At 39.6% G+C, this 27,233-nt stretch overlaps 1 protein-coding gene across 2 annotated transcripts in view; it reads right to left on the reverse strand.

The window, feature by feature from the left end:
• The window catches only part of LOC122928744 (oocyte zinc finger protein XlCOF8.4-like), a 164,554-nt gene that overhangs the window by 46,303 nt on the left and 91,018 nt on the right, over nt 1–27,233 (reverse strand). Inside the window, exon 1 of one of the 2 annotated variants that reach the window (XM_044281910.1) lies at nt 17,710–17,754. The exons of the other annotated variant lie outside the window; for it this stretch is intronic. The gene's annotated coding sequence lies outside the window, so the exon portion shown is untranslated. Of the gene's footprint in view, nt 1–17,709; nt 17,755–27,233 lie in introns of those variants that run through there. 2 annotated transcript variants of the gene reach the window in all.

The following is a 27,233-nucleotide window of genomic DNA, read 5'->3' on the forward strand; positions in this document are numbered from 1 at the left end:
AAGTTTTTGCCAAGGCACATCAGCTGTATGTTCCAGACGAAAAAATGAAGCATATCAAGAAAAGAACACTGTCCCTACTGTGAAACATGGAGGAGGCTCTGTTCTGTTCTGGGGCTGCTTTGCTGCGTCTGGCACAGGGTGTCTTGAATCTGTGCCAGGGTACAATGAAATCTAAGACTATCAAGGAATTCTAGAGAGAAATGTACTAGCCAGTGTCAGAAAGCTTGGTCTCATTCGCAGGTCATGGGTCTTGCAACAGGACAATGACCCAAAACACACCGCTAAAAACACCCAAGAATGGCTAAGAGGAAAAAAATTGGACTATTCTAAAGTGGCCTTCTATGAGCCCTGACCTCAATCCTATTGAGCATCTTTGGAAGGAGCTGAAACATGCAGTCTGGAAAAGGCACCCTTCAAACCGGACACAACTGGAGCAGTTTGCTCATGAGGAGTGGGCCAAAATACCTGCTGAGAGGTGCAGATGTCTCATTGACAGTTACAGGAAGCGTTTGATTGCAGTGATTGCCTCAAAAGGTTGCGCAACAAAATATTAAGTTAGGGTACCATCATTTTTGTCCATGCCTGTTTCATGAGTTTATTTTTTTACATAATTCTGTTGAAGCATGGTTGAAAAACAATGTCTGACTTTCATTGGTTAACATTTATAGAATTTTAATTTATTATTACTTTTGTCAGATTAAAGTTATTTCTGTGACCATTGTGACTTTTTCTTTCATTGACCAAAGTGGGGGGGTACCAACAATTTTGTCCAAGTCGTATATACATGAGAAGCTATATAATCTCTCTACAACTGTGCGGTGATTATCGTTAGTGGGTTTAGTAGGGTGATGATAGTGTAGGGGGTGTAGTAATATATATACACTGAGAAGCTATATAATATCTCTATACTGTGCGGTGATGATAGTGTAGGGGGTGTATGTAATATATATATTACATGAGAAGCTATATATATCTCTATACTGTGCGTGATGATAGTGTAGGGGTGTATGTAATATATATATATATATACAAGAGCTATATAATATCTCTATACTGTGCGGTGATGATAGTGTAGGGGTGTATGTAATATATATATATATACATGAGAAGCTATATAATATCTCTATACTGTGCGGTGATGATAGTGTAGGGGTGTATGTAATATATACATGAGAAGCTATATAATATCTCTATACTGTGCGGTGATGATAGTGTAGGGGGTGTATGTAATATATATATACACATGAGAAGCTATATAATATCTCTATACTGTGCGGTGATGATAGTGTAGGGGGTGTATGTATATATATACATGAGAAGCTATATAATATCTCTATACTGTGCGGTGATGATAGTGTAGGGGGTGTATGTAATATATATAATACATGAGAAGCTATATAATATCTATACTGTGCGTGATGATAGTGTAGGGGGTGTATGTTATATATATATATATATACATGAGAAGCTATATAATATCTCTATACTGTGCGGTGATGATAGTGTAGGGGTGTTAATGTCATATATATATTACATGAGAAGCTATATAATATCTCTATACTGTGCGGTGATGATAGTGTAGTGGGTGTATGTAATATATATATATATACATGAGAAGCTATATAATATCTCCTATACTGTGCGGTGATGATAGTGTAGGGGGTGTATGTAATATATATATTATACATGAGAAGCTATATAATATCTCTATACTGTGCGGTGATGATAGTGTAGGGGGTGTATGTAATATATATATATATACATGAGAGCTATATAATATCTCTATACTGTGCGGTGATGATAGTGTAGGGGGTGTATGTAAGATATATATATATACATGAGAAGCTATATATATCTCTATACTGTGGCGGTGATGATAGTGTAGGGGGTGTATGTATAATATATATATACATGAGAAGCTATATAATATCTCTATACTGTGCAGGTGATGATAGTGTAGGGGTGTATGTAATATATATATATATATACATGAGAAGCTATATAATATCTCTATACTGTGCGGTGATGATAGTGTAGGGGGTGTATGTAATATATATATATATACATGAGAAGCTATATAATATCTCTATACTGTGCGGTGATGATAGTGTAGGGGGTGTATGTAATATATATACATGAGAAGCTATATAATATCTCTATACTGTGCGGTGATGATAGTGTAGGGGGTGTATGTAATATATATATATACATGAGAAGCTATATAATATCTCTTATACTGTGCGGTGATGATAGTGTAGGGGGTGTATGTAATATATATATATCATGAGAAGCTATATAATATCTCTATACTGTGCGGTGATGATAGTGTAGGGGTGTATGTAATATATATATATATACATGAGAAGCTATATAATATCTCTATACTGTGCGGTGATGATAGTGTAGGGGGTGTACTGTAATATATATATATATACATGAGAAGCTATATAATATCTCTATAACTGTGGCGGTGATGATGTGTAGGGGGTGTATGTAGATATATATATAACATGAGAAGCTATATAATATCTCTATACTGTTGCGGATGATGATAGTGTAGGGGGGGTATTGTATATATATATATATCATGAGAAGCTATATAATATCTCTATACTGTGCGGTGATGATAGTGTAGGGGGTGTATGTAATATATATATTATACATGAGAAGCTATATAATATCTTATACTGTGGCGGTGATGATAGTGTAGGGGGTGTATGTAATATCTATATATACATGAGAAGCTATATAATATCTCTATACTGTGCGGTGATGATAGTGTAGGGGGTGTATGTAATATATATATATATACATGAGAAGCTATATAATATCTCTACTACTGTGCGGTGATGATAGTGTAGGGGGTGTATGTATATATATATATACATGAGAAGCTCTATAATATCTCTATACTGTGCGGTGATGATAGTGTAGGGGGGTGTATGTAATATATATATATATACATGAGAAGCTATATAATATCTCTATACTGTGCGGTGATGATAGTGTAGGGGGTGTATGTAATATATATATATACATGAGAAGCTATATAATATCTCTATACTGTGCGGTGATGATAGTGTAGGGGGTGTATGTAATATATATATATATACATGAGAAGCTATAGATATCTCTATACTGTGCGGTGATGATAGTGTAGGGGGTGTATGTAATATATATATATACATGAGAAGCTATATAATATCTCTATACTGTGCGGTGATGATAGTGTAGGGGGTGTATGTAATATATATATATACATGAGAAGCTATATAATATCTCTATACTGTGCGGTGATGATAGTGTAGGGGGTGTATGTATATATATATATATACATGAGAAGCTATATAATATCTCTATACTGTGCGGTGATGATAGTGTAGGGGTGTATGTAATATATATATATACATGAGAAGCTATATAATATCTCTATACTGTGCGGTGATGATAGTGTAGGGGGTTATGTATATATATATATATCATGAGAAGCTATATATCTTACTGTGCGTGATGATAGTGTAGGGGGGTGGTATGTAAATATATATATATACATGAGAAGCTATATAATATCTCTATACTGTGCGGTGAATGATAGTGTAGGGGGTGTATGTAAATATATATATATACATGAGAAGCTATATAATATTCTATACTGTGCGGTGATGATAGTGTAGGGGGTGTATGTAATATATATATATACATGAGAAGCTAATATAATATCTCTATACTGTGCGGTGATGATAGTGTAGGGGGTGTATGTAATATATATATATACATGAGAAGCTATATAATATCTCTATACTGTGCGGTGATGATAGTGTAGGGGGTGTATGTAATATATATATATCACATGAGAAGCTATATAAATATCTCTATACTGTGCGGTGATGATAGTGTAGGGGGTGTATGTAATATATTATATATAACATGAGAAGCTATATAATATCTCTATACTGTGCGGTGATGATAGTGTAGGGGGTGTATGTAATAGATATATATACATGAGAAGCTATATAATATCTCTATACTGTGCTGTGATGATAGTGTAGGGGGTGTATGTAATATATATATATACATGAGAAGCTATATAATATCTCTATACTGTGCAGGTGATGATAGTGTAGGGGGTGTATGTAATATATATATACATGAGAAGCTATATAATATCTCTATACTGTGCGGTGATGATAGTGTAGGGGGTGTATGTAATATATATATATACATGAGAAGCTATATAATATCTCTATACTGTGCGGTGATGATAGTGTAGGGGGTGTATGTAATATATATATATACATGAGAAGCTATATAATATCTCTATACTGTGCGGTGATGATAGTGTAGGGGTGTATGTAATATATATATATATACATGAGAAGCTATATAATATCTCTATACTGTGCGGTGATGATAGTGTAGGGGGTGTATGTAATATATATATATATACATGAGAAGCTATATAATATCTCTATACTGTGCGGTGATGATAGTGTAGGGGGTGTATGTAATATATATATATACATGAGAAGCTATATAATATCTCTATACTGTGCGGTGATGATAGTGTAGGGGGTGTATGTAATATATATATATACATGAGAAGCTATATAATATCTCTATACTGTGCGGTGATGATAGTGTAGGGGGTGTATGTAATATATATATATACATGAGAAGCTATATAATATCTCTATACTGTGCGGTGATGATAGTGTAGGGGGGTGTATGTAATATATATATATACATGAGAAGCTATATAATATCTGTATACTGTGCGGTGATGATAGTGTAGGGGTGTATGTAATATATATATATACATGAGAAGCTATATAATATCTCTATACTGTGGCGTGATGATAGTGTAGGGGGTGTATGTAATATATATATACATGAGAAGCTATATAATATCTCTATACTGTGCGGTGATGATAGTGTAGGGGGTGTATGTAATATATATATATATACATGAGAAGCTATATAATATCTCTATACTGTGCGGTGATGATAGTGTAGGGGGTGTATGTATATATATATATACATGAGAAGCTATATAATATCTCTATACTGTGCGGTGATGATAGTGTAGGGGGGTGTATGTAATATATATAATACATGAGAAGCTATATAATATCTCTATACTGTGCGGTGATGATAGTGTAGGGGGTGTATGTAATATATATATATATACATGAGAAGCTATATAATATCTCTATACTGTGCGGTGATGATAGTGTAGGGGGTGTATGTAATATATATATATACATGAGAAGCTATATAATATCTCTATACTGTGCGGTGATGATAGTGTAGGGGGTGTATGTATATATATATATACATGAGAAGCTATATAATATCTCTATACTGTGCGGTGATGATAGTGTAGGGGGTGTATGTAATATATATATATACATGAGAAAGCTATATAATATCTCTATACTGTGCGGTGATGATAGTGTAGGGGGTGTATGTAATATATATATATACATGAGAAGCTATATAATATCTCTATACTGTGCGGTGATGATAGTGTAGGGGGTGTATGTAATATATATATACATGAGAAGCTATATAATATCTCTATACTGTGCGGTGATGATAGTGTAGGGGGTGTATGTAATATATATACATGAGAAGCTATATAATATCTCTATACTGTGCGGTGATGATAGTGTAGGGGGGTGTATGTAAATAATATATATATATACATGAGAAGCTATATAATATCTCTATACTGTGCGGTGATGATAGTGTAGGGGGTGTATGTAATATATATATATCTACATGAGAAGCTATATAATATCTCTATACTGTGCAGTGATGATAGTGTAGGGGGTGTATGTAATATATATAGATATACAGGAGAAGCTATATAATATCTCTATACTGTGCGGTGATGATAGTGTAGGGGGTTGTATGTAATATATATATATACATGAGAAGCTATAAATATCTCTATACTGTGCGGTGATGATAGTGTAGGGGGTGTATGTAATATATATATATACGAGAAGCTATTAATATCTCTTATACTGTGCGGTTGATTATAGTGTAGGGGTGTATGTAATATATATATACACATGAGAAGCTATCTATATCTCTATACTGTGCGGTGATGATAGTGTAGGGGGTGTGTATGTAATATAATATCCACCTGAGAAGCTCTATAATATCTGTTATACTGTGCGGTGATGATAGGTAGGGGGTTGTATGTGACTATTATATATACATGAGAAGCTATATAATGTTCTCTATACTGTGCCGGGTGATGATAGTGTAGGGGGGTGTATGTATATATATATATATATTACATGAGAAGCTATATATATCTCTATACTGTGCGGTGATGATCGTGTAGGGGGTGTATGTAATATATATATATCTATACATGATACGCTATATAATATCTCTATCCTGTGCGGTTGTATGATCGTGTAGGGGGTGTGTATGTCATATATATATATTACAGGAGAAGCTATATAATATCTCTATACTGTGCACGTGATGATAGTATAGGGGGGTGTATGTAATATATATATCAAATGAGAAGCTATATATCTCTATACTGTGCGGTGATGATAGTGTAGGGGGTTATGTAATATATATATACATGAGACGCTATATAATATCTCTATACTGTGCGGTGATGATAGTGTAGGGGTGTATGTAATATATATATACATGAGAAGCTATATATATCTCTATACTGTGCGGTGATGATAGTGTAGGGGTGTATGTAATTATATATACATGAGAAGCTATATAATATCTTATACTGTGCGGTGCTGATAGTGTGGGGGTGTATGTAATATATATATATACATGAGACGCTATATAATCTGTATACTGTGCGTGATGATAGTGTAGGGGGTTTGTAATATATATACACATGAGAAGCTATATAATCTCTATACTGTGCGGTGATGATAGTGTAGGGGTGTATGTAATATATATCATATGAGAAGCTATATAATATCTCATACTGTGCGGTGATGATAGTGTAGGGGTGTATGTAATATAATACATGAGAAGCTATATAACTGTATACTGTGCGTGATGATAGTGTAGGGGTGTATGAATATATATATACATGAGAAGCTATATATGTCTCTATACTGTGCGGTGATGATAGTGTAGGGGGTGTATGTAATATATATACAGTCATGTGAAAAAATTAGGACACCCTTTGAAAGCATGTGGTTTTTTGTAACATTTTTAATAAAAGGTTATTTCATCTCCGTTTCAACAATACAGAGAGATTAAAGTAATCCGACTAAACAAAGAAAACTGAAGAAAAGTCTTTTCAAGATCTTCTGTAAATGTCATTCTACAAAAATGCCTATTCTAACTGAGGAAAAAGATAGGACACCCTCACATGTATTCCCTCTTAAATTGGCTCAGATCTCACACAGGTATATCACACCAGGTGCACATAATTAGTAGATCGTTACTCTGCATGTTGAATGAGGCTTGCCCTATTTAAACCTCAGACATTTAGTTTGGTGTGCTCCTGACTGTTGAAGTGAGAGTGAGCACCATGGTGAGAGCAAAAGAGCTGTCAGAGGACTTCAGAAAAAAGATTGTAGCAGCCTATGAGTCTGGGAAGGGATTTAAAAAGATCTCAAAAGATTTTGAAATCAGCCATTCCACTGTCCGGAAGATAGTCTACAAGTGGAGGGCTTTCAAAACAACTGCCAACATGCCCAGGACTGGTCGCCCCAGCAAGTTCACCCCAAGAGCAGACCGCAAGATGCTAAAAGAGGTCTCCAAAAACCCTAAAGTGTCATCTCGAGAACTACAGCAGGCTCTGGCTACTGTTGATGTAGAAGTACATGCCTCTACAATCAGAAAGAGACTGTACAAGTTTAACTTGCATGGGAGGTGTGCAAGGAGGAAACCTTTGCTTTCCAAGAGAAACATCGAGGCCAGACTGACATTTGCCAGAGATAAAGTTGACAAAGACCAGGACTTCTGGAATAATGTTCTTTGGACAGATGAGTCCAAAATTGAATTATTTGGACACAACAGCAGAGGACATGTTTGGCGTAAACCAAACACAGCATTCCAAGAAAAGAACCTCATACCAACTGTGAAGCATGGAGGTGGAAGTGTCATGGTTTGGGGCTGCTTTGCTGCAGCAGGACCTGGTCAGCTCACCATCATAGAATCCACGATGAATTCTACTGTGTATCAGAAGGTGCTTGAAGAACATGTGAGACCATCAGTTAGAAAATTAAAGCTGAAGCGGAACTGGACCATGCAACATGACAATGACCCAAAACATACTAGTAAATCAACCAAAGATTGGCTGAAAAAGAAGAAATGGAGAGTCCTGGAATGGCCAAGTCAAAGTCCAGATTTGAATCCCATTGAGATGCTGTGGGGTGACTTGAAAAGGGCTGTACGTGCAAGAAACCCCTCAAACATCTCACAGCTGAAAAAGTTCTGCATTGAGGAGTGGGGTAAAATTTCCTCAGACCGATGTCGAAGACTGGTAGATGGCTACAAGAACCGTCTCACTGCAGTTATTTCAGCCAAAGGAGGTAACACTCGCTATTAGGGGCAAGGGTGTCCTATCTTTTTCCTCAGTTAGAATAGGCATTTTTGTAGAATGACATTTACAGAAGATCTTGAAAAGACTTTTCTTCAGTTTTCTTTGTTTAGTCGGATTACTTTAATCTCTCTGTATTGTTGAAACGGAGATGAAATAACCTTTTATTAAAAATGTTACAAAAAACCACATGCTTTCAAAGGGTGTCCTAATTTTTTCACATGACTGTATATACATGAGAAGCTATATAATATCTCTATACTGTGCGGTGATGATAGTGTAGGGGGAGTATGTAATATATATACAGGTCCTTCTCAAAAAATTAGCATATTGTGATAAAGTTCATTATTTTCTGTAATGTACTGATAAACATTAGACTTTCATATATTTTAGATTCATTACACACCAACTGAAGTAGTTCAAGCCTTTTACTGTTTTAATATTTGATGATTTTGGCATACAGCTCATGAAAACCCAAAATTCCTATCTAAAAAAATTAGCATATCATGAAAAGGTTCTCTAAACGAGCTATTAACCTAATCATCTGAATCAACTAATTAACTCTAAACACCTGCAAAAGATTCCTGAGGCTTTTAAAAACTCCCAGCCTGGTTCATTACTCCAAACCGCAATCATGGGTAAGACTGCCGACCTGACTGCTGTCCAGAAGGCCATCATTGACACCTTCAAGCAAGAGGGTAAGACACAGAAAGAAATTTCTGAACGAATAGGCTGTTCCCAGAGTGCTGTATCAAGGCACCTCAGTGGGAAGTCTGTGGGAAGGAAAAAGTGTGGCAGAAAACGCTGCACAACGAGAAGAGGTGACCGGACCCTGAGGAAGATTGTGGAGAAGGACCGATTCCAGACCTTGGGGACCTGCGGAAGCAGTGGACTGAGTCTGGAGTAGAAACATCCAGAGCCACCGTGTACAGGCGTGTGCAGGAAATGGGCTACAGGTGCCACATTCCCCAGGTCAAGCCACTTTTGAACCAGAAACAGCGGCAGAAGCGCCTGACCTGGGCTACAGAGAAGCAGCACTGGACTGTTGCATGTCATTCGGAAATCAAGGTGCCAGAGTCTGGAGGAAGACTAGGGAGAGGGAAATGCCAAAATGCCTGAAGTCCAGTGTCAAGTACCCACAGTCAGTGATGGTCTGGGGTGCCATGTCAGCTGCTGGTGTTGGTTCACTGTGTTTTATCAAGGGCAGGGGCAATGCAGCCGCTATCAGGAGATTTTGGAGCACTTCATGCTTCCATCTGCTGAAAAGCTTTATGGAGATGAAGATTTCATTTTCAGCACGACCTGGCACCTGCTCACAGTGCCAACACCACTGGTAACTGGTTTACTGACCATGGTATTACTGGGCTCAATTGGCCTGCCAACTCTCCTGACCTGAACCCCATAGAGAATCTGTGGGATATTGGGAAGAGAAAGTTGAGAGACGCAAGACCCAACACTCTGGATGAGCTTAAGGCCGCTATGGAAGCATCCTGGGCCTCCATAACACCTCAGCAGTGCCACAGGCTGATTGCCTCCATGCCACGCCGCATTGAAGCATCCTGGGCCTCCATAACACCTCAGCAGTGCCACAGGCTGATTGCATCCATGCCACGCCGCAGTGAAGCATCCTGGGCCTCCATAACACCTCAGCAGTGCCACAGGCTGATGCCTCCATGCCACGCCGCATTGAAGCATCCTGGGCCTCCATAACACCTCAGCAGTGCCACAGGCTGATTGCCTCCATGCCACGCCGCAGTGAAGCCTCCTGGGCCTCCATAACACCTCAGCAGTGCCACAGGCTGATGGCCTCCATGCCACGCCGCATTGAAGCCTCCTGGGCCTCCATAACACCTCAGCAGTGCCACAGGCTGATTGCCTCCATGCCACGCCGCATTGAAGCATCCTGGGCCTCCATAACACCTCAGCAGTGCCACAGGCTGATTGCCTCCCTGCCACGCCGCATTGAAGCAGTCATTTCTGCAAAATGATTCCCGACCAAGTATTGAGTGCAGAACTGAACATAATTATTTGAAGGTTGACTTTTTTTGTATTAAAAACACTTTTCTTTTATTGGTCGGATGAAATATGCTAATTTTTTGAGATAGGAAATTTGGGTTTTCATGAGCTGTAGCCAAAATCATCAATATCAAAACAATAAAAGGCTTGAACTACTTCAGTTGTGTGTAATGAATCTAAAATATATGAAAGTCTAATGTTTATCAGTACATTACAGAAAATAATGAACTTTATCACAATATGCTAATTTTTTGAGAAGGACCTGTATATACATGAGAAGCTATATAATATCTCTATACTGTGGGTGATGATAGTGTAGGGGGTGTATGTAATATATATATATACATGAGAAGCTATATAATATCTCTATACTGTGCGGTGATGATAGTGTAGGGGGGTATGTAATATATATATATACATGAGAAGCTATATAATATCTCTATACTGTGCGGTGATGATAGTGTAGGGGGTGTATGTAATATATATATATACATGAGAAGCTATATAATATCTCTATACTGTGCAGTGATGATAGTGTAGGGGGTGTATGTAATATATATATACATGAGAAGCTATATAATATCTCTATACTGTGCGGTGATGATAGTGTAGGGGGGTATGTAATATATATATATACATGAGAAGCTATATAATATCTCTATACTGTGCGGTGATGATAGTGTAGGGGGTGTATGTAATATATATATACATGAGAAGCTATATAATATCTGTATACTGTGCGGTGATGATAGTGTAGGGGGTGTATGTAATATATATATATACATGAGAAGCTATATAATATCTGCTATACTGTGCAGTGATGATAGTGTAGGGGGTGTATGTAATATATATATATACCATGAGAAGCTATATAATATCTGTATACTGTGCGGTGATGATAGTGTAGGGGGTGTATGTAATATATATATATACATGAGAAGCTATATAATATCTCTATACTGTGCGGTGATGATAGTGTAGGGGGTGTATGTAATATATATATATACATGAGAAGCTATATAATATCTCTATACTGTGCGGTGATGATAGTGTAGGAGGTGTATGTAATATATATATACACATGAGAAGCTATATAATATCTCTAGTACTGTGCAGTGATGATAGTGTAGGGGGTGTATGTAATATATATATACATGAGAAGCTATATAATATCTCTATACTGTGCGGTGATGATAGTGTAGGGGGTGTATGTAATATATATATACACATGAGAAGCTATATAATATCTCTATACTGTGCGGTGATGATAGTGTAGGGGGTGTATGTAATATATATATATACATGAGAAGCTATATAATATCTCTATACTGTGCGGTGATGATAGTGTAGGGGGTGTATGTATATATATATATACATGAGAAGCTATATAATATCTCTATACTGTGCGGTGATGATAGTGTAGGGGGTGTATGTAATATATATATACACATGAGAAGCTATATAATATCTCTATACTGTGCGGTGATGATAGTGTAGGGGGTGTATGTAATATATATATACATGAGAAGCTATATAATATCTCTATACTGTGCGGTGATGATAGTGTAGGGGGTGTATGTAATATATATATATATACATGAGAAGCTATATAATATCTCTATACTGTGCGGTGATGATAGTGTAGGGGGTGTATGTAATATATATATATATACACATGAGAAGCTATATAATATCTCTATACTGTGCGGTGATGATAGTGTAGGGGGTGTATGTAATATATATATATACATGAGAAGCTATATAATATCTCTATACTGTGCGGTGATGATAGTGTAGGGGGTGTATGTAATATATATATATACATGAGAAGCTATATAATATCTCTATACTGTGCGGTGATGATAGTGTAGGGGGTGTATGTAATATATATATATATACACATGAGAAGCTATATAATATCTCTATACTGTGCGGTGATGATAGTGTAGGGGGTGTATGTAATATATATATATACATGAGAAGCTATATAATATCTCTATACTGTGCGGTGATGATAGTGTAGGGGGTGTATGTAATATATATATATATACATGAGAAGCTATATAATATCTCTATACTGTGCGGTGATGATAGTGTAGGGGGTGTATGTAATATATATATACATGAGAAGCTATATAATATCTCTATACTGTGCGGTGATGATAGTGTAGGGGGTGTATGTAATATATATATATACATGAGAAGCTATATAATATCTCTATACTGTGCGGTGATGATAGTGTAGGGGGTGTATGTAATATATATATACACATGAGAAGCTATATAATATCTCTATACTGTGCGGTGATGATAGTGTAGGGGGTGTATGTAATATATATATATACATGAGAAGCTATATAATATCTCTATACTGTGCGGTGATGATAGTGTAGGGGGTGTATGTAATATATATATATACATGAGAAGCTATATAATATCTCTATACTGTGCGGTGATGATAGTGTAGGGGGTGTATGTAATATATATATACATGAGAAGCTATATAATATCTCTATACTGTGCGGTGATGATAGTGTAGGGGGTGTATGTAATATATATATACACATGAGAAGCTATATAATATCTCTATACTGTGCGGTGATGATAGTGTAGGGGGTGTATGTAATATATATATATACATGAGAAGCTATATAATATCTCTATACTGTGCGGTGATGATAGTGTAGGGGGTGTATGTAATATATATATATACATGAGAAGCTATATAATATCTCTATACTGTGCGGTGATGATAGTGTAGGGGGTGTATGTAATATATATATATACATGAGAAGCTATATAATATCTCTATACTGTGCGGTGATGATAGTGTAGGGGGTGTATGTAATATATATATATATACATGAGAAGCTATATAATATCTCTATACTGTGCGGTGATGATAGTGTAGGGGGTGTATGTAATATATATATATATACCATGAGAAGCTATATAATATCTCTATACTGTGCGGTGATGATAGTGTAGGGGGTGTATGTAATATATATATATACATGAGAAGCTATATAATATCTCTATACTGTGCGGTGATGATAGTGTAGGGGGTGTATGTAATATATATATATACATGAGAAGCTATATAATATCTCTATACTGTGCAGTGATGATAGTGTAGGGGGTGTATGTAATATATATATATACATGAGAAGCTATATAATATCTCTATACTGTGCGGTGATGATAGTGTAGGGGGTGTATGTAATATATATATATACATGAGAAGCTATATAATATCTCTATACTGTGCAGTGATGATAGTGTAGGGGGTGTATGTAATATATATATATACATGAGAAGCTATATAATATCTCTATACTGTGCGGTGATGATAGTGTAGGGGGTGTATGTAATATATATATATACATGAGAAGCTATATAATATCTCTATACTGTGCGGTGATGATAGTGTAGGGGGTGTATGTAATATATATATATACATGAGAAGCTATATAATATCTCTATACTGTGCGGTGATGATAGTGTAGGGGGTGTATGTAATATATATATATACATGAGAAGCTATATAATATCTCTATACTGTGCGGTGATGATAGTGTAGGGGGTGTATGTAATATATATATATACATGAGAAGCTATATAATATCTCTATACTGTGCGGTGATGATAGTGTAGGGGGTGTATGTAATATATATATACATGAGAAGCTATATAATATCTCTATACTGTGCGGTGATGATAGTGTAGGGGGTGTATGTAATATATATATATACATGAGAAGCTATATAATATCTCTATACTGTGCGGTGATGATAGTGTAGGGGGTGTATGTAATATATATATATACATGAGAAGCTATATAATATCTCTATACTGTGCGGTGATGATAGTGTAGGGGGTGTATGTAATATATATATATACACATGAGAAGCTATATAATATCTCTATACTGTGCGGTGATGATAGTGTAGGGGGTGTATGTAATATATATATACACATGAGAAGCTATATAATATCTCTATACTGTGCAGGTGATGATAGTGTAGGGGGTGTATGTAATATATATATACACATGAGAAGCTATATAATATCTCTATACTGTGCGGTGATGATAGTGTAGGGGGTGTATGTAATATATATATACATGAGAAGCTATATAATATCTCTATACTGTGCGGTGATGATAGTGTAGGGGGTGTATGTAATATATATATACTACATGAGAAGCTATATAATATCTCTATACTGTGCGTTGATGATAGTGTAGGGGGGTGTATGTAATATATATATATACACATGAGAAGCTATATAATATCTCTATACTGTGCGGTGATGATAGTGTAGGGGGTGTATGTAATATATATATACATGAGAAGCTATATAATATCTCTATACTGTGCGGTGATGATAGTGTAGGGGGTGTATGTAATATATATATATACATGAGAAGCTATATAATATCTGTATACTGTGCAGGTGATGATAGTGTAGGGGTGTATGTAATATATATATACACATGAGAAGCTATATAATATCTCTATACTGTGCAGGTGATGATAGTGTAGGGGGTGTATGTAATATATATATATACATGAGAAGCTATATAATATCTCTATACTGTGCGGTGATGATAGTGTAGGGGGTGTATGTAATATATATATATATACATGAGAAGCTATATAATATCTCTATACTGTGCAGGTGATGATAGTGTAGGGGGTGTATGTAATATATATATATACATGAGAAGCTATATAATATCTCTATACTGTGCGGTGATGATAGTGTAGGGGGTGTATGTAATATATATATATATACATGAGAAGCTATATAATATCTCTATACTGTGCGGTGATGATAGTGTAGGGGGTGTATGTAATATATATATACACATGAGAAGCTATATAATATCTCTATACTGTGCGGTGATGATAGTGTAGGGGGTGTATGTAATATATATATACATGAGAAGCTATATAATATCTCTATACTGTGCGGTGATGATAGTGTAGGGGGTGTATGTAATATATATATATACACATGAGAAGCTATATAATATCTCTATACTGTGCGGTGATGATAGTGTAGGGGGTGTATGTAATATATATATATATAACATGAGAAGCTATATAATATCTCTATACTGTGCGGTGATGATAGTGTAGGGGGTGTATGTAATATATATATATATACATGAGAAGCTATATAATATCTCTATACTGTGCGGTGATGATAGTGTAGGGGGTGTATGTAATATATATATATACATGAGAAGCTATATAATATCTCTATACTGTGCGGTGATGATAGTGTAGGGGGTGTATGTAATATATATATATACACATGAGAAGCTATATAATATCTCTATACTGTGCGGTGATGATAGTGTAGGGGGTGTATGTAATATATATACACATGAGAAGCTATATAATATCTCTATACTGTGCGGTGATGATAGTGTAGGGGGTGTATGTAATATATATATACTACATGAGAAGCTATATAATATCTGTATACTGTGCGGTGATGATAGTGTAGGGGGTGTATGTAATATATATATATACATGAGAAGCTATATAATATCTCTATACTGTGCGGTGATGATAGTGTAGGGGGTGTATGTAATATATATATATACATGAGAAGCTATATAATATCTCTATACTGTGCGGTGATGATAGTGTAGGGGGTGTATGTAATATATATATACACATGAGAAGCTATATAATATCTCTATACTGTGCGGTGATGATAGTGTAGGGGGTGTATGTAATATATATATATATACATGAGAAGCTATATAATATCTCTATACTGTGCAGTGATGATAGTGTAGGGGGTGTATGTAATATATATATACATGAGAAGCTATATAATATCTCTATACTGTGCGGTGATGATAGTGTAGGGGGTGTATGTAATATATATATATACATGAGAAGCTATATAATATCTCTATACTGTGCGGTGATGATAGTGTAGGGGGTGTATGTAATATATATATACATGAGAAGCTATATAATGTCTCTATACTGTGCGGTGATGATAGTGTAGGGGGTGTATGTAATATATATATATACATGAGAAGCTATATAATATCTCTATACTGTGCGGTGATGATAGTGTAGGGGGTGTATGTAATATATATATACACATGAGAAGCTATATAATATCTCTATACTGTGCGGTGATGATAGTGTAGGGGGTGTATGTAATATATATATACATGAGAAGCTATATAATATCTCTATACTGTGCGGTGATGATAGTGTAGGGGGTGTATGTAATATATATATATACATGAGAAGCTATATAATATCTCTATACTGTGCGGTGATGATAGTGTAGGGGGTGTATGTAATATATATATACATGAGACGCTATATAATATCTCTATACTGTGCGGTGATGATAGTGTAGGGGGTGTATGTAATATATATATATACATGAGAAGCTATATAATATCTCTATACTGTGCGGTGATGAGTGAGGAGAAGTCCTGTCCGCCGCCTCTCCTCTGATTACTGCTGCCGGTCAGTGATGGGAGCGGCGTCTGTCTCTCTGTATGTACACAGACGTGTATTCACATGTACAGACGCCGCGTGTGCACTTATCTACATACTACTGTGCAGACAATCCCCGGTCATCACCGAGTCACCGATCTCATCCCCTTTCTAGGGACATTCCCCTCACACTGAGGTTCTATCACCAGGAGAAGACATCACTGTGTGATCTGTGGGGTCCGGGGACCAGGATGGGACTGACGGGGGCAGCACCGGTTCAGCGCGGCCTCTCCTCCACAGTCCCTGCTCATTAGAGCTCTGGCCTCCGCTGTGCAGGGACAGTGAGGAGAGGACACAGCGCTGCAGCCCCTTCATCTAGAAGAGGTTGTCCCCACCGATCACACACTGACTCCATATCCTAGTGACATCACAGAACATTGTGTGATGGAAGACCCCTCTAATCCAGGAGAACATCCCCTCTTACAGGGGTCTGGGGGGTCTCCTAATATTCCAGGGGGAGAGCAGACATGTCTGAGGAGAACTCCCCTCCTGTGAGCAGAGACTCTCTATGGCCGGTGCTGCCCCCTGCTGGCTGGACCTGCTATATATCACCTATAGAACCGCTCCATTCTAATAAACCCAGAACCAAGTCCAATAACTGACCTGCAGATCTCACCTCCTGGGGCTGCAGGACCTGCGATGACGTCACACTGGTCACATGACAGGAAGTGCTACACATTAGTGCTACCTCTACTGCTTTACTCCTCCCCTCATGTGACTGATCACATGACCATGACGTCATCAAAGGTCCTGAAGTCGGTAGGATATAAAATCTACAGTTGTTAGGGGATTGGAGGAGTTTCTCCTGTTCTTGATGTTACTTATGAAATTCTTTGCATTCCTAATTCTGGAAACTGTTTTACCAGAATTATGAATTTCCTTTATTAATATTTTTTATTATTTATTTGTATCTATGCAATAGGAAAAATTCCACCCTGGTTGATTTCACACATGGTTAAAACCAGAACAAAATTTTTTGATTCACGATCAAATTCAGAGTTTTACGTGATCACACAGCTGGACCATTTTGCAGCAAAGCTGAAAATTTTATTAATGGTTTTGCCGATAAAACAACGCCAAGACATGGGGTTGTGCAGCAGATACACATTGATGACTAGAAATGAGCGAAACAACTTTGGATGCTACATCTGAAGCCACTTCGCTATAAAATTCGTTATAATATTGTACAAAGATTCGTCTCCGTACAGTATTAGAATGTATAGGCTCCGATGAGCCGAAGTAAGTTATTCACTAAGTTGCGCAAGACTTCAGTTGAAAAACTTCGGTAATTGATTATTACAGTAGAAAAACTCTGAAGCCGAGTTCAGTTCCAAGGTTTTTCACTGTAATAATTAATTCCCAAAGTAATTACCACGCAACTTCGTGAATAACTTACTTCGGCTCATCAGAGCCCATACATTCTATTACTATACGGAGACGAATCTCCGTACAGTATTATAGCGAATTTTTTTGCGAAGCGACTTCGGATGTAGCATACTGAAGTTGCTTCGCTCATCTCTATTGATGACCTATCCTCTGGATCGGTCATCAATATCAGATTGGTGGGGTCTGACTGCCGGCACCTGTTCAAAGAGGAGGTGGTTTCTGCCTGAAAAATGACACTGCCCGTGGTCCCCTGTGTAGCGGCGGTGCTGTCTAATTAAAGCTGCTTGTCCCATTCCAGTGAATAGAAGAGCAGTTGTAATTACACTGAGCCACCTCTGCGAAACAGCGCGGTGTCATTTTGAAGGAGAAGCTGCGTTCGCACGAGCGCCGCCTCCTCTTTAAAGGGAATCAATCCTCACCGATCAGATAAAAGGGTGCAAAGTATGACTGGCAAATTCTGAGTTCAAGTCTGAGTAGGTTCAGTTCTGGAAAATACCTCTTTCCTAACCTCAAGAAACGCCTGAAGAGAAGAACGGACAGGAAGTCCAGTATAGGGCTGAAACGATTACTCGATTGAATCGAGTAAATCGACACCAAAAAAATCATCGATGCTAATTTTTTGCATCGAGGATTCGTTTGTGTCATGTGACCATGGAGTGGGACCACTGCGCTGCACTTGATCCTGACACATCGACGTAAGCGCACACTATGACCCGGCGCTGTGTGACGTCAGGACCCAGTGCAGCGCGCGGAGAAAGAAAAGGAAGGAGCTGTGGAGCTGCGCTCCTACAGGAAAGGTAAGTATTTTATTTCACTGGCGCTGGGACCATGGGACTGAAGGGGGACACCCGACAATGGATGGCATGGAGGGGCTGACTGATGGCACTGGGGGACATGGAGGGGCTGACTGATGGCACTGGGAGACATGGAGGGGCTGATCTGATGGCACTTGGAGACCTGAATGGGCTGATCTGATGGCACTGGAGGACATGGAGGGGCTGATCTGATGGCACTGGGGGACATGGAGGGGCTGATCTGATGGCACTGGGGGACTCGGAGGGGCTGATCTGATGGCACTGGGAGACATGGAGGGGCTGATATGATGGCACTGGGAGATATGGAGGGGCTGATCTGATGGCACTGGGGGACATGGAGGGGCTGATCTGATGGCACTGGGGGACATGGAGGGGCTGATCTGATGGCACTGGGGAACACGGAGGGGCTGATCTGATGGCACTGGGAGACATGGAGGGGCTGATCTGATGGCAGTGGGGGACATGGAGGGGCTGATCTGATTGCACTGGGGGAATAGGGGACATGGATGGGCTGATCTGATGGCACTGGGGGACATGGAGGGGCTGATCTGATGGCACTGGGGGACATGGAGGGGCTGATCTGATGGCACTGGGAGACATGGAGGGGCTGATCTGATTGCACTGGGAGACATGGAGGGGCTGATCTGATGGCACTGGGGGACATGGAGGGGCTGATCTGATGGCACTGGGGGACATGGAGGGGCTAATCTGATGGCACTGGGGGACATGGAGGGGCTGATCTGATGGCACTGGGGGACATGGAGGGGCTGATCTGATGGCACTGGGAGACATGGGGGGGCTGATCTGATGGCACTGGGGGACATGGAGGGGCTGATCTAATGGCACTGGGGAACATGGAGGGGCTGATCCGATGGCACTGGGGGACATGGAGGGGCTAATCTGATGGCATTGAGGGACATAGAGGGGCTGATCCGATGGCACTGGGGAACATGGAGGTTCTGATCCGATGGCACTGGGGAACATGGAGGGGCTGATCCGATGGCACTGGGGAACATGGAGGGGCTGATCCGGTGGCACTAGGGACACGGAGGGGCTGATCTGATGGCACTGGGGGACACGGAGGGGCTGATCTGATGGCACTGGGGGACACGGAGGGGCTGATCTGATGGCACTGGGGGACATGGAGGGGTTGATCCGATGGCACTGGGGGACATGGAGGAGATGATCTGATGGCACTGGGGGACATGGAGGGGATAATCTGATGGTATATTTAATCTATTTCAATTAATGTTTGTGTGTGTCGTTAAAAGATATCAACACTATCCACTATAACAGTGACCTCCCCCACCCCTTAACACTGACCCCCCACAGTGCAATGTCCCTTAAAATGGACCTCGACAGCAGCCCACCCTCTTAACTTTGACCTTTACAGCAGCCTTCCCCTTTAACAGTGACTTTCACAGCATACCACCCCCGTGACAGTGACCTCCACATTGCCTGCCCCCTTAACAGTGTCCTTTACTGGATTGGGGGCTTGTGCTTTTGAACAGCTCACTCTAAGACAGCAGCACTGTGCTGTCTGAGTGTGAGCTGCAGGGGGAAAGTCACCCTCCCTCCCACCCCTGCAGCTGACAGAAGTTGATTTTTACCTTCATTTTTTCAATCCCTGTCGGCTGAGGAGTGGAGAGGGCGTGGCCTAACCAGATCAAGGGTGTGGCTTAGCTGGACCCGAGGGCGGGGTTTTAAGTCTTTTGAGGGTGGACACATTGTGGCAGGGGGCGTGTCTGGGCTCCTTCCTGCAAGAGGGACACCTTGCTGGCTCATTTGCATACCAAATAAACTGGATTTTCAGAGGATAAAAACATCTATTGCTGGAACAAAGGCACATCTGGAAATGATGTACTAAGTGCTATTAGGCCATGGCTTTACTGCAATAGCAATTATCCTGGTAGCAGAATTCCTTTAAAGCTCACCTACAGCAGTGAAGATAAACGGCTGGGTTGTTATGGAAACCTGAAGTAAAACTGTATGTGGAGACTGGAGGACCTGCAAGCTTCTATTGACTGATAAGGGTCATGTGACCAAGATTCTATTAGTTAATGCATTTTTTGGGGAATATCTCGGGAACGGTACGTCCTAGAGAGCTGAGACCTGGCTAAGACCTTCCTGGACCTGATGTACCCGTGTGCCAAATTTCGTGATTGTAAATGTGACGGTGCAGATTCCTTTAGCGGACATACAAACACACACATACACTCAGCTTTATATATTAGATATTGAGCTGTTCTGTTAAAAAGGGTTTTTCTAGCTGTGTGACTGGTACTTTCACTTTCCTTTTATGCGGGTCATCTAATAAACCTCATCTCTAAATTACTGAGCGGTCAAAAACACTTATTTAAGCCACATTCTCATCAGCAAGATAAGCACTGAGCTATAATGAGTGTTTATGATGTCAGAGAGCAGAGATAAGGAGTCCATCAGCTCCTGGTCTGATGGAAAAGACAGAAAATCCAAAGGGAGCTTCTAGAGCATCTCAGCTTTGTACAGAAAAAAGGATGCCATATAAATATATATTTTCAGCTCAAAATGAGTACAATGCAATAATAAAAAAAATGGCCCCTTTAAGAGCTTCCACTGAAGTTGGAGTAGAGACTGTGGGTCAGTGTGGGCTGTGGATACAGAAGCCTAGTGATAGTGACTAGAGATGAGCGAAGTTCGATTCGGCTGATTCGCTGAATTTCACCCAAAAATTTGCTTCGTCATGACGCACATTTTTTTTGTAAGTAGCGAGTGCAATGACAGGAGCTGCAATAACACTGCCACACGTCATTGTACCCCTCAGATGCCGCGTTTATACATGATCGCAGCATCTAAGTGCAAAATTAACAATAAAAAAAAAATGAAATCAAACTTACCGCCTCCGTTTGCTTGCGATGGACTGGCCGCCGCCATCTTGCTTGAGGATCTCTGCCGAAATCCTGTGCGGTGAAAGATTATATCATCACGCCGGCCGATCAGCAAGCAATTGTCGGGAGGGATGTGTTCCCTCAGCATGGGGAGCAGTGATCATTATGCCATCACTCGTCCCATGCTGTCTAGTGGTTTGCCGTCAGCAGATCGCTATCAGAATTGTCAGATGGACGAGCGAGAATGCGAACGCTCCTTAACTTTTATCGGCCAGTATAATACAGCCTTAAGTATATTGCAGGGGTTTTCCTGTAGGATTAGAGGCCTTCAACGTGGGTCTAGGGAAATTAAGTTTCTCTAACTCCAATGTCTCCACAATGAGAAACTAAATTTCCATTGACCCGCGTCCAATTCATTGTTCCCAGTCTCATGCACACGACCGTATATTTGGCCTGCAATTGCACTTTTTGTAAATCTGATGTGGACCAATTCATTTCAATGGGGCCCCAAAAGATGTGGACAGTACATGTGTGCCATTCGAATCTTCACACCCCTTCCATGGCCCTGCAAAAAAAGACAGAACATGTCCCCTTCTCTGTCAGTTTTGCGGGGCACCTGAACTCCTATGAGGGCTCCTGTGACTTTTCAGCCACGGATTTTCCCACCACCGTTAGTCACCTATGATGGCAATGAGACTGAATCCGGGCCAAGGCCATGTGACCGATGAATGTGATGTCATTGGCCTAGGAAGAGGATGCAGAGCTCACCGGAGTACCACAGCCTTTGGAAATAGCTGGTTGTGAGGTGCCAGGAGTCGGTAGAACACTGTTTCGGTATTAATAACCTATGCAGAGTATACAGTGCATTGTGAAAGTCTTCAGATCCTTTCACTTTTTTCACATTTTGTTATGTGCTAAAATAAAAAAAAAGGTTCAACTTTTTCCCCATAATGAGAAAGTGAGAACATAATGTTAGAAATCTTTGATAATTTATTGAAAATCTAAATCTAAAATCTTGCATTAACATAAGTATTCAGGACATTTACTCAGGACTTAGTTGAAGCCCCTTTGGCAGCGATTACAGCCTCCAGTCTTCTTGTAAAATATGTTTATTTAAAGGAAGTATTATCCTTTACATACATTGGAGTTACTCCACTCCAAATCAATTTTATTCCAGTCACATCGTTATGATTCCTAGAGAGTCTATATCAATCCATGTAGAACTACAACATTTAAACATGTTTATCTGACAAGGTAGAGGTGGGAAAGGGAGGGAGGGTGGACAGGCGAGGGGAGGAAAAGAGCGAAAGAAACAGGGGGGAACGGTACCAGTCAGATTATAGAAGTTCCAGATGTTAAATTATGTAGCTTAGTTTTATTAAAAAGAAGACAAATGTGTACATTTAAACTATAAAGTTAAGTCATTAACAAGACAACTTTATCAGGTGTTAGATGTTCCGTCCATTTACTCCAGGTAGACTCAAATCTTCAGGTTTTGGCCTATAGTCCATCACTGTTTCTCAAAACTTTGGATTTTCTGGATTTCCAGGAACCATTCTTGGACAGTTGGTGGGTCTTCTTGTACCCATTTCCTAGGTATGATGATCTTAGCAGCGTTTAGGAAATGTATACACAGGTCAGATTTAATAACAGCCTGTTTTACATAAAAAATATTGAAGAGAATCAATTTCTCTGACAGCTTAGGGCCCTTTCACACTTGCGTTGTCCGGATCCAGCGTGTACTCCACTTGCCAGAATTACACGCCGGATCCGGAAAAACGCAAGTGAACTGAAAGCATTTGAAGACGGATCCGTCTTCAAAATGCTTTCAGTGTTACTATGGCAGCCAGGACGCTATTAAAGTCCTGGTTGCCATAGTAGGAGCGGGGGAGCGGTATACTTACAGTCCGTGCGGCTCCCGGGGCGCTCCAGAGTGACGTCAGAGCGCCCCAGTGCGCATGGATGACGTGTTCCATGTGATCACGTGATCCATGCGCTTGGGGCGCCCTGACGTCACTCTGGAGCGCCCTGGGAGCCGCACGAACGGTAAGTATGCTGCTCCCCCGCTCCCCGCTACACTTTACCATGGCAAACAGGACTTTAGCGTCCCGGCAGCCATGGTAACCATTCAGAAAAAGCTAAACGTCGGGTCCGGCAATGCGCCGAAACGACGTTTAGCTTAAGGCCGGATCCGGATCAATGCCTTTCAATGGGCATTAATTCCGGATCCGGCCTTGCGGCAAGTGTTCAGGATTTTGGGCCGGAGCAAAAAGCGCAGGATGCTGCGGTATTTTCTCCGGCCAAAAAACGTTCCGTTCCGGAACTGAAGACCTCCTGATGCATCCTGAACGTATTTCTCTCCATTGAGAATGCATTAGGATAAAATCAGGATTCTTCCGGCATAGAGCCCCGACGACGGACCTCTATGCCGGATCCGGACAACGCAAGTGTGAAAGGGCCCTTAGTCTCCTTGAAAACCCCATCAAGTATTTTATTAATAGATTTCCAAAAAGGAGAGATACGTGGACAGCTGTACCAAATATGAGCATAAGTACCAACTCTCCTCTTGCATCTCCGACAACTATTTGGGTTTATTCTGTGCATCAGAGTTGGGATTTTGTACCAGCGAGCTGTTAGTTTAAACTGTATCTCTTGGTATACATAAGAACTTGAGAAAGCTAGCGATTTTCCCACCATATGCTCTGATTGAATATTGCCTGAGCTGTGTCTTAAGCTCTTTATTCCATTTTTCTATATATATGGGGGGAGTTGCATCTTTATTCACTAGTTTATATCATTTGGAGATTAGATGGCCTTCAACTACATTTTTATGAAGGAGGGAAGCCAACACATTATCTGCTAGTCTGTCAGTAGGATCTGTAATCCGTTTTCCCAGAGTATCCGTTAGTTTATTAGACTGCTTGATGGAGATAACATCTTGACCAAAGATTTTCCCAAAATCCAGTCAAGGAGATGAAGTGATTGTCCTTAAGAAGGACTTCAACAGGAGTTCTTCCCAGGGCTTTATTCTCATCTAAAATCTTTAGAAAAGTATGCCATTTATGTTATATTAAACTGGTTACAGGGGTTTTTATATCATGTTTGGGTATGAAATTTAGTATTCTATTGAAATGATGTCATTTTATTCAGGGATAATTTAGTAATCGGGTTGCTAACTTTCTTTAATTTATTGGCGTATTGCGGTGTTTTCCAGAGCAAGGCATATAGATTAAAATCTGAACAATCTTGCTCAATATCTACCCAGTTTTTATTAGGTGGTAGTACTCTCCATTCTAGAATTCTGGAGAGCATGCTGGCTTTATAATAGTTTTCTATATCAGGGAGACCCGTGCCTCCAAACAAAGACAGGTGCACTCTGCGGTCTTACTAAGCCCTCAAACTGGTATTAAAATTGAGAGATTAGCCAACATATCCTGCTTGGAGGACATGCCTGAGCCCGAGCACCACGCCAAGGTTTCTCAAGTAGCTCGGGACCTAACGCTAAACCTACCTGGGCCGTATGGGCAATACCAGGAGCCAGTGGGCGAATTACAGAAGCACAGAGGCCTGACTCACAGCAAACTCCCAGTAACCTCCAGCATGTGACCATGCATACAATGGAAGGAGGTAGAGAGCTCTGAGCCCCACCCAAGACTGGCTGATATAGCCCGGGCCTCACATGTGCACCAGAATGCTGCCTGTGGATGGAAATAAAGGCACATTCAGACTAAGAGTTTCTACACCTCCAAAAAATTCTCAATACAAACTACAAATTGCCGTGGTATTAAAAAGCAGGAAGTGCTCAACCCCATATGCAGTGGTGCATCTATACCGGGGGAGTTGGACCTTGCGCTCCTGTAATTCGCCCACTGACTCCTGGTATTGCCCATACGGCCCAGGTAGGTTTAGCATTAGGTCCCGAGCTACTTGAGAAACCTTGGCTGCGGTGCTTGGGCTCAGACATGTCCTAATGTAGGACATGTTGGCTAATCTCTCAATTTTAACACCAGTTTGAGGGCTTAGTAAGACCGCAGAGTGCACCTGTCTTTGTTTTTGTTATATTATCCAAACAAATTTTAGCATAAGTTTTTTGATAGTTTTAAAGAATTCTTGAGGAATCTCTATAGGAAGAGTCTGGAAAAGGTAAAGAACTTTGGGCAAAAAAACTATTTTGATCAAGTTAATTCTGCCTAACAATGATAGCCTAAGTGGTTCCCAGTTTTTAAATTGGGTTTCTGTTGCTTTTAGTAGAGGGATGTAATTTTTTTGGTATACTTGCTTGCTATTAAGGCCTATATTGACCCCTAAATATTAAAAAAATTGTGTGGCTTGTCTCAGAGGGCTTAACTTCCTCCCATGATTTAGTGTTCAGGAAGACGTTGAACATTTCAGATTTATTTAAGTGTATTTCAAAATCTGAGATTTTTTTGAAAGATTCAAACTCTCCTATTAACTTGGGTAGGGATTTAGGCGGATTTGTTAGAGCAAACAAGGTATCGTCTGCATATGCCGCAATTTTATGTTCCCTATCCCGGGTGGGTAGTCCATTTATGTCTGGGTTTGATCTGATTTTGGCGAGGAAAGGTTCCAGACAAAAGGACAAAAAGAAGGGGGGATAACAGGACATCCATATCTGGTCTCATTGTAAATGTTAAAAGGCTTTGAGAGTATTGCATTTACTTTGACACAGGCCGAGGGTGAAGTATATAATGATAATATTTTATCAACAAATGATGTCGGGAAAGCCAATTTGTATAAAACCGCCCGGAGGTAACCCTAGTTCTGCCTGTCAAATGCCTTCTCCGCATCTGATGCAACGAGAATAAGGGGTATATTTTTGACTCTAGCATGCTGAATCATGTGGAAAACCTTATAGTGCTATCCTTGGCCTCCCTTCCAGGAACGAAACCCACCTGGTCTCTGTCCATCATAATATTCATAAATTTCTGTAATCTGGCTGCCAACACTTTGGCAAATAGTTTGATATCATTATTTAGTAACGATATCGGCCTGTAATTTGCACAATCAGTGCTGTTCTTCTCTTCTTTGGGGATCACAG

The sequence above is a fragment of the Bufo gargarizans genome, chromosome 2 (genome assembly GCF_014858855.1).
Source record: "Bufo gargarizans isolate SCDJY-AF-19 chromosome 2, ASM1485885v1, whole genome shotgun sequence".
Classification (NCBI taxonomy): Eukaryota; Metazoa; Chordata; class Amphibia; order Anura; family Bufonidae; genus Bufo; species Bufo gargarizans.